The 9036-nt window shown below is 39.1% G+C and overlaps 1 long non-coding RNA gene across 2 annotated transcripts; it reads left to right on the forward strand.

The window, feature by feature from the left end:
• Positions 1–5728: 5728 nt before the first annotated feature.
• On the forward strand, positions 5729–8292 carry LOC124271117. 2 transcript variants are annotated; one of them, XR_006896947.1, is made up of 5 exons: positions 5729–5873; positions 6458–6670; positions 7018–7117; positions 7576–7692; positions 7967–8292. It is a non-coding gene; the product is annotated as an uncharacterized LOC124271117 (long non-coding RNA). The 2 variants fall into 2 exon arrangements; XR_006896948.1 differs by lacking the exon at positions 5729–5873 and adding an exon at positions 6181–6227.
• The last annotated feature ends 744 nt before the right edge of the window (positions 8293–9036 follow it).

The raw sequence follows: 9036 nt of genomic DNA on the forward strand, positions 1-9036 counted from the left end.
TATATGGCTGAAATATTGCTGATGTGAGACTCAACGACAGAGACCCCAAACTGATTGTGTTTTCAATGAGCCTATGACGTAATGTGTATTGTTATTTGGTCGTGCTATCAACCACCAGACTGGCCCAAAATCTTACACACGTGGTGTAGTTGAATTACCCATGACTGCTCTTCGTATTATTAACTCGTCTCTCATCCACCAATACAAAATAATGAAAAAACGCAAACAGTTCATATGGTTCCTTAAGAAGACATAATTATCAAAGAATGAAAGCCGCAGTAATTGAAAATCAAGTTTACATAAGTGTTTCGAGGAACTCCGGGCTTTTGTTTTAGCGAAGACCTAAAGATTATAAAAGGCTGTATCTGAATGCTGTCATAATACTGAATCACTAAGCATACCCACCCTGGCGTACAGGCTACTTAATCCAGCTAACAGTCTAGGTAACGTTGGCAGAGTTCTGATTGCTATATGTTGTTCCCCACCTGTAAAATGTCCACGAAGTTCAAGGAGGAGTATAAAGGAAATCAGTTGTGAGAAATATGTTACAGGAAGGGCTGAATATCTGAGATTTTGTTTCCTGATTGAAATATTTAACATCAAATGCACATTTGATTTATTCTACTTCTGATCAATTGTAGGAGATGAATTTTGCTGTTCTTGATAAATAGAAGGTGTTATTCAGTATTAAGCCATCTCGCGTGTCATATAACGAGAGTCGAGTGATGATCTTATTCCTTTCACCAATCGGTGGATCCCTGACAAGAAGGGGTCTCGCCACCGGATTGATCTTGGCTGGGTTTGGCGGCGAGTGCCTTTATCTTCGACTACATCCAGTCATGGTACATCAATCCTGATAATCTTGCGCAAATTCCGGCAAAGTAGACGGCGAGGGGTATGTATACTATTTGTTTTACTGAAACGACTAATCCACAAAAAGCTAAACTTTTAACTTAATGCAGCTTGAATGTCACAAGCAACAGTCCCATCCTCACATTAAGAATAGTAATGCGCAACCATGTGAAATGGTACATGAGACGTGAAGACGTGAGTTTAGTTTGCGATCGCTTTTTAGCAATATTCCCGCGATGATATCACTGCGAGGGACACCTGAAATTGTCGATCTCACGTTGTACCCATATTGGGAATCGAACGTGATCTTCAACGTGATGAGCGAACACGTTTTAACCACCGCCCTTAATGATTTTTGGTTTGTGGTTTGGGACGAGACTGAATGAACTTCTATCTGGTTACAGATACTTCACTCAAAAGACTTGCTTGGCAGAGTTCCCAACATGTTTCTGATTCTAGCGGCCTGCTATGTTTCCCTTCAGTTCTTAGGAATTGTGTTCCTTCGACTGCCAAAGGTAAAATTTGTATATTTGCCTACTTTTTCAAGAAGACAATATCAGATCAGACGGTATATGAGTTACATATTTCTGAGGAGACTAACAAAATTGATTCCGAAATTCTGGTTTCCATTTCTTCTGGTTGCCTATGACAACAATTTAATGCAATTGTCAAGCTCTTTTCAGTTAAACAAATCTGAAGGTAAAACAGATGTTTATACAATGCCATACGCAGTGATTATTCGAACTGATTACACATTCATTGATTTGATCCTAATTTTCATCATAAAAACTCGTTCACGTCAATTCTGATTGGCCAATCAAAGGTATGAAACAATATTAACCACTCGGCAGGTGGCCAAACGTTGGTAACTTTGTACATCTCGAGGTCTGGTGCTCGGGTTATCTGAAGATATCAAGATATAGTTTGATCTCCGTTAACCCTGTTCGGCAATCAATGATGGTGATCACTTGCATTCAGGATTAATATACTGATTCAACGGTGATATACTGAATCATAATCCACCTTTTCTTGTAGCCTGAAGATACGAAGGGGAGCTAATGAACAGGACTCTGACAGGGGCAAGAGATGGCCGACAGTATGAATACATTCTTTGTAATCGTAAGATTCATGTTAAATGTTTGAAACTTACAATGTGCTTGTTTCTTCATAACTAAAAGTGAATTTCATACCACAAATGGTGACCATCGCTTTGACGTATGTTTTTATGTATACATAAAAGTTCACTGGTCACGATGAGGGGCATGGGTTGATGTACCCTCGATGTTTGTTTATGTTCCCTGAGCCCGAACGTATTTATCTTACCGACCACCTTATTGTTAATTTTGAATTGTTTTGAAGCATGGGTACAAATGCTGTTGTAGCCATCATAGATTTTGCTGACAAAAAAGAAACAGATTTAGAGTTATCTCCCTTCCATCGATTTGCATTCGCAAAACATCAGTAATTTCCGTACATCGTACGCAATTCAATGTTATTCGAGGATAAAAATTACTACCACGAAGTACCAAATGAGTTCACATTGACGGCGGGGTACATTGCCATGTGAGGTAAGATAAAGTATTTTTATGTCCCAGTGGCGGCTGTGGTGTCCAACATTGACAGCGAACTTGATGCAGTTGACAACTATGACCCCAAATAGAGGATGCGGGAATGACGTAAGTATTTAAAAACGGTTCTTTTTCCACTGTCAATGTTATGTTCATTGTTCATATTTGGAAGGAAACATAAACATGGTTTCTCTAATCTGGTTTTGCTAAAATGTGTCCATTGAACTAGAAGTATTAAATTTCGGAGGCCAAAGACTAAAATCAAGAGATACAACTGGGCTGAGTGATGTCAGTAGTTCCACAAACAGTTCCATGTCTGTCAAAGGTGTGGAGATGACTCGATAGCTAATTACGAGGGCCGGTCAAAAAGTGTCGGCCTAACTATATTATTCTCGATGTCCAATTTTTGAAAAGCTTCCATTTTAATTTGTAGGATTCATTAGCAAAGCCGTATGAAAAAATTCGCATATGTGGGTAATGTGATTAACGAGATATTAGTCATCACAACCCATTTGGGTTATGGTATTTCTAGAAAAAATGCAGAAAATGAAAAACGACCGTCATTTAGTACCTCTTGGATAATGGTATGCCCTCAGATAATGTCATATAAAATATGTTAGTATAGTATTGGATGACTTCCCCGTCATAATCAAGAATCAAAGCTTTTGGTTGCCTGATTCATATTTAGTCGGGGGCTGTTTCTTTTAAGGACGCCCCCCGTTTTGGTCTTTCAAAAACATTTTGTCCAGAACACCTTTCACAAACCGCTTCTAAGGTGATCGCAAGTCACCTAAGAATGGGGATTTAAGGTTAACCTTAGTAAAGGTTGCTCCGTGAAAGGACCCCTGATATTCAAGCTGGCCCCGTTTACAATATACCGAGAGTTCACACTTGTGTGACCATTCAGTGTTACTTTGAACCTTTAGCATCATGTGTGAAAAAAGTGAAAACATTAGAAGTTACGTCCTTATGAGTTTCGTCGTCTGTGAAGGGGTGGGTGAGTGTCTCTAAAACAAGCTGTTTCAGTAAGCACGAAGGGAATCACTTTAACAAGCGATCGTACTTTCAAATTGCTTTTTATGCACTTTAATATCTAGAAGTTTGATTCTAGTGGACGTCTACCTATCTCAAACACACAAAATGTTTCTTGCATATTTTTGTTACCTGAAGTTTGTGGTGCATTTAATGCAGATTTTGCTCTTTTAGGGTGTACTTTGCCAAGATTAAATTTCAAACAAAATGGGGATCTTAAGGCTGGAACGTAAGCAAAACCAATTTGCCTGAGGTTGACGATATAATATGTAGAAAAATAAAACCAAAAGAAGCTGCATTTGTATCATTTACTAGGTCAGGCTGACTACTTGTCGACTGTCCCTCGTATCATTAGTCTTTATTGACTGACTTGTGTTGAGTCATGTTAGGGATAGCGACAGTTAGAAGTTGATAACGAGAGATATCGAGCCTTGCTCTGTCGTGGTTATTTGTTTCGAAGAAGACACATAAAAAAACAACAACAAAAACATGCTCTCCGAAAATAGTGGATCTGATATGTGAACATATTATGATAGTTCTTCTGAAGAATGATGAGGTTCAACTAGTTGTCAGACATAAAATCTTTAAGAAAATACAAGACGAGCGTTCCAGCGCACTCAAAACACTGAATGTTGACCAGCAAGGTTCGACGTAAAAGTTATCAATACTGATTTTAGTACTTCTTGGAAAGGGATTGTTCTGTGGGATTGTTGATGTTCGGTCTTAACACATCGTAGAAACGGATGCTGGACCATTTTGTTGCTTAGTATCCCTATTATTGGTCAACTCATCCTAAACGTCAATCTGTTCCACAGAGGTTACTTGTCATACCTTCCTACGAACCTCTGTTCTAATACGACCCTTTCATGGTGCGAGTGTTCAGGATTCGTGATTGGTTTGCAATCAGATTTAGTTGTGCGATCAGAGACGTTGTTTCAAAAGTGATCATTTGCAAGAGCCTCAGTAATTTCCTTATGCTTTTGGAAAACAGGAACCTCTTCCCCTGCGCGATGCGCAAACGTTTCGATCTAGACAGGACTCCAGTCGTAATGGCGAATCAATGGAGTCTCCATTGAGCAATCGACAAGCTATCCATTCAACAAATGTGTAGAGGGGCGATATCTGTGGCCCCACATTTGCTTGTATAAGTCAAGTTGGGTCTACGTCGTTCTGATTGGATAGAAAGAAGGAAGATAATTCGTATTGCAATTTTTTGTCGCTAGGTTATTTTACGAGAACCGGGAAATATGGCCATATTGAAGAGAGAGGATCGAAGGATACGACAAGCAACCTCTGCGGGAAGAGCATGCCTAAACGTTCACTTTACATGTCGCTTTATGGTTACTTCCACCCCACATTGAGAGGGAGTTATCGTTTTAATGTGTTACTTCATTTTGCATCTAGTCCTTACCATCACATTGTGTTCATGTTTAATACATCGCTTATGTTCAAATGCTCCGTACTCGTTCATCGCGATGAATATAGATTGTATGTTGGTTACACACTGTAAATTAACATAATATGTTTGTTTGAGCAAAGAGTGAAAGTTCATTTCTAGATGGCAGTGTTTGGCACAGATCTCCTACTATTGATACTTTAAACTGCAAAGTTATAAAGACTATTAATACCCAATGCATTGCTGTAGTAGATACTGATTGGCATGTATAATCTACACGTTCCTAAAACGGTCTATTATAATAAGGAGTTACTCTTTTTTAATTTAAGACATTTTTTTTGTCATGCTGTCAGTCAAGTGGGTAAACAAAGAGTCTGGATTCTCTGGTGTCTGTTTTCACTGGAGAAACTGCTGGAAGAACGTGTCTAAGAGTTCTGGATTCTCTGGCTGTATCCTACTGTTTGCCTAACTGCCAAAAAGGACTAATCTTCTTCTCTACCATCTGGATAGGTGAGCGTGTCTATGCTAGTGTGCAGTGTAGACAACCAGTTGTAAACTTGAGTGGCTGGCGATTAGGCGTCTGACTGCTGGCGATTAGGTGTGAGGTGTGGGTTCCGAATCCCGGATGGGCCTCAACCCCAAAAGTACTAGAATCTGTACTTTACTAAGAAAGTCTAATCCCAAATATAACATAAGTTACATTGTTTTACATTTGTTCTGTGAAATATTGCCGTACCATCTGGATCAATCGTATTACGTTCTGAATCAAATTTTATTGTCCAATATTATATGACATATCAATGATTTTCATGACATGAAGTTAGCACATTGCGACAATGATAGACCTTGATAAACTTCAAGTTATATAATTATGTACACGAAATGTCTGGTTATAATTCCAGACATATGGACAAACATTCATCCAAGATGACAGGTTCCTGTCAGTTGTTGGAAGCTTTGCGTCTATCTTCAATGCTGCAGGTCGTATCTCATGGGGCTACTTTGGAGACAAGGTGTCATTTAAGGTACTTCATTAAACACGGGCAATCCGAGACAGATGTAATAGGTTTATTTAGACCAAACTGCCAACTCAAACAATTCAACCTTTTTGAAAACGTCGCATGTATTCTGTCATTCACAAATAACCAAGATTAGAACTGATCTTCAGCAGGAGGCGACTAACTGGATCATGTGGTCAGGCTTGCTGATTTGTTGACACATGTCATCGTGTCCCAATTCCGCCGATCGATGTTCAAACTATTGATATCTGGATCGTCTGGTCCAGACTTTATTATTTACAAACAGCCACCATATATAGCTGAAATATTGATCAATCAATCAATCAATCAATCAATCAATGAATCAACGAAGCCTCAGAGGTATAATATGAATGGTTCCAGAACGGAACATCAGTTCCTAGTGCATCATGTCACTTTCAATGTTCTTATATAACCCTCAATGGCTTGTCACTTCTGCTGTCGAAAAAACGCTTTATTGTGTTACACCTTTCCGTTGAACGTTCAATTCTCAAACCAAATCTTACATTTCTTGTTTAAGTGTATACATTACTAAGTGCGGCCTCAAACCACAAGTAAAACTCCTCTTCCAGACGGCTATGCTGTGCCTGTGTGCGCTATTCACAGTCCTCATGTTCACCTTCACCCTGACCAAGGTTGCCGACGGGAAGCCCCTGTTCTTCATCTACGTCTGCCTCACATTCGGCACCTTCTCCGGCAACTACTCCCTCATCCCCACTGCGACCGCGAGGACGTTTGGCCAGGAGTACTTCATACAGATATATGGGATTTTGTTTTCCTCACAGGTTAGTACTTAACGTTTTATGAAAAATGATGTGATCCTGAACCACACTCTTGCAGATTTTCGTCCGCTACTCTCTGCCACATCATTGAGAAGCGATAAACATCTCAGATAATAAAGAATTACAGTGGTTGCAAACATCAACATTAATTCATCCATTGTGAATATTTCTCTTCACACTATTACAGTCCCATAGACATGATCGAGGGAGTTGAAATTGATAATATGTGCCGTTGAGATTGACATCAATGGTCGTGGGAAAAAACAACAGCGCCTTGGGCGTGTACTAGATGCGTGGATATGTAAGCTTTATAGATATCCTGTCATAATGATGCGCCGTAATTTAAACAGATGGTCATTTCTCCAGTCGGGTCTCTGCTGACGTCTTATCTTACAGACCTTATCGGCTGGTATGGGCTCTTCTTTCTAACTGCTGCCTGTTCTTCCTGTAGTAAGTCTTTTACATCACCTTCTATATGTGGTATTGTAGAAGTGGGGAAATATAATATTGACAACATTTATGGATAACAAACTTAATAAGGAAATAAAAGAGGTTCTTATCCATTAAGTTTTTCAATATTTTTTCTATCAAGAGAATGTAATCTAATTCAGGGACCCCATCCGGAATAAAGCAGTTACGATGGGTCGTAACACTACGTTTTGTGGGTAAGGTCCCAGAATCTCGGTAAATCACTATTTTAACTTTTTTAAAGCTTTTATTTCCATTGGTTGTCAGTAATATTTTATTAAACTGGTTAGATCCGGTTTGTTTATTTACACATGGGAATTTGGTTTATTTGTTACATGTGACACGTACACGTGCATAAGGCATGATATCATAAACAGTGATACAATTCCCTCAAGTTGCATTGTAACATACAATCTAGTTTGGATAATATTTTATTGTAGGTTTTATTCTGATGTTTTTCTTCAACAAGAAGATGCCAGATGGAAATGACGTTTGAAACAATGTATAAGGCCGGATGGTGGAAGATGGTGGTGACCCGAATAATGTATGTACAGTGGGTGAGTGTGTTTAGTTTTACGCCGCTTTTAGCAGTATTCCAGCAATATCACGGCCTGGGAAAACAGAAATAATCATGTTAAAAAAAAAACCATATCCAAAACAAGTCCAAGTATGTCCAAAATACTACCATGGTGCCTCGTGAACAATACGACATTAAATACTTCGTTCCAGGTGGATAACCGGGGACACATATTTCAGTGAATATGTGGCTTCTTTGTATGCTAGCTGAAGTGCTACCTACCTGTGTATATCTGTCTTTTCTTCATTTTTCAGTTGTGATATTACATAACGCGTCTCTTGAAACTGTGTCGTGAGAAGACTGCGGGAAGACCGTGAGAATACTTCTACCAAAGGTGTTCTGTGATCGGCGTCAGGCTATATGCTTGTGTAAATAGCGGGTACTTCCGGTAGGACCGGACATGCGTATATCCCTTCCGCGAACACATGGTGTTATCACTGACTGTCAGCGATCCATGCATAATGTCTTCACAGCTCTGTTGTCTAAACACCAACTAAACCTGTTTCTGAGGATATTCAGTGCTGGGTATCCTTTGGCACTGACTGTTTGATATTTATGAATAAAATATGTTTACATCAAATCGTTCATTTTAACAAGTCGTTAATGCCTACAGTCTGTCTGGGTCAAAAATGATAGTTTCTTAAGTAACTTTTTTTCATTTCGAGACAAACGTAATGAATCCTTTTCCCAGAGTTGGTCTGATGTTTTCATTACATTCTGCGTTGAAATGAATGTTTGATCATGAACCGATTTGGTATTCGATTGGGATTCATCAATATCATTTTGACCCAAACATATTAATCGACTACACAAATAATTGATTCCAGCAAATCTGCAAATGCCTTATTTAAGTGCTCATAATTTATATCATTGTCAATCAATAAGTGTACCAGGCTAGCATATGTGTTACTGTTAGTGAGTGAGTTTAGATTTACACTCTTTACACCGCTTTAAGCAACATTCCAGCAATATCACGGCGGGGAACATCAGAAATTGGCTTCACACATTGTACTCATATGGAGAATCAAACCCAGATCTTCGGCGTGACGAGCGAACGCTTTAACCACTAGGCTACCCCACCAGCTTCAATCAATACTGCGGTAATGTTAACTATAGTGAGCCAGTATAGTAACATTTGGAATATATGCGTTTAAGTTTCATTTTTTAAAGCTAAATTAGAAATTCCACCAAATCATATGCTATTGAAGAAATTCAGTCCTGGTTACTTGGTTGAATGAATGTAATCGCACAGCCAATGTAAGAAGGCGCCCGTTATATCAATCACGGGATTGCCTGTTCCAGACTTCTGTCCGCAACCATATAA

This window comes from Haliotis rubra, unplaced genomic scaffold (genome assembly GCF_003918875.1).
Source record: "Haliotis rubra isolate DU_JTF1 unplaced genomic scaffold, ASM391887v1 Scf1574, whole genome shotgun sequence".
In the NCBI taxonomy this organism is placed as follows: Eukaryota; Metazoa; Mollusca; class Gastropoda; order Lepetellida; family Haliotidae; genus Haliotis; species Haliotis rubra.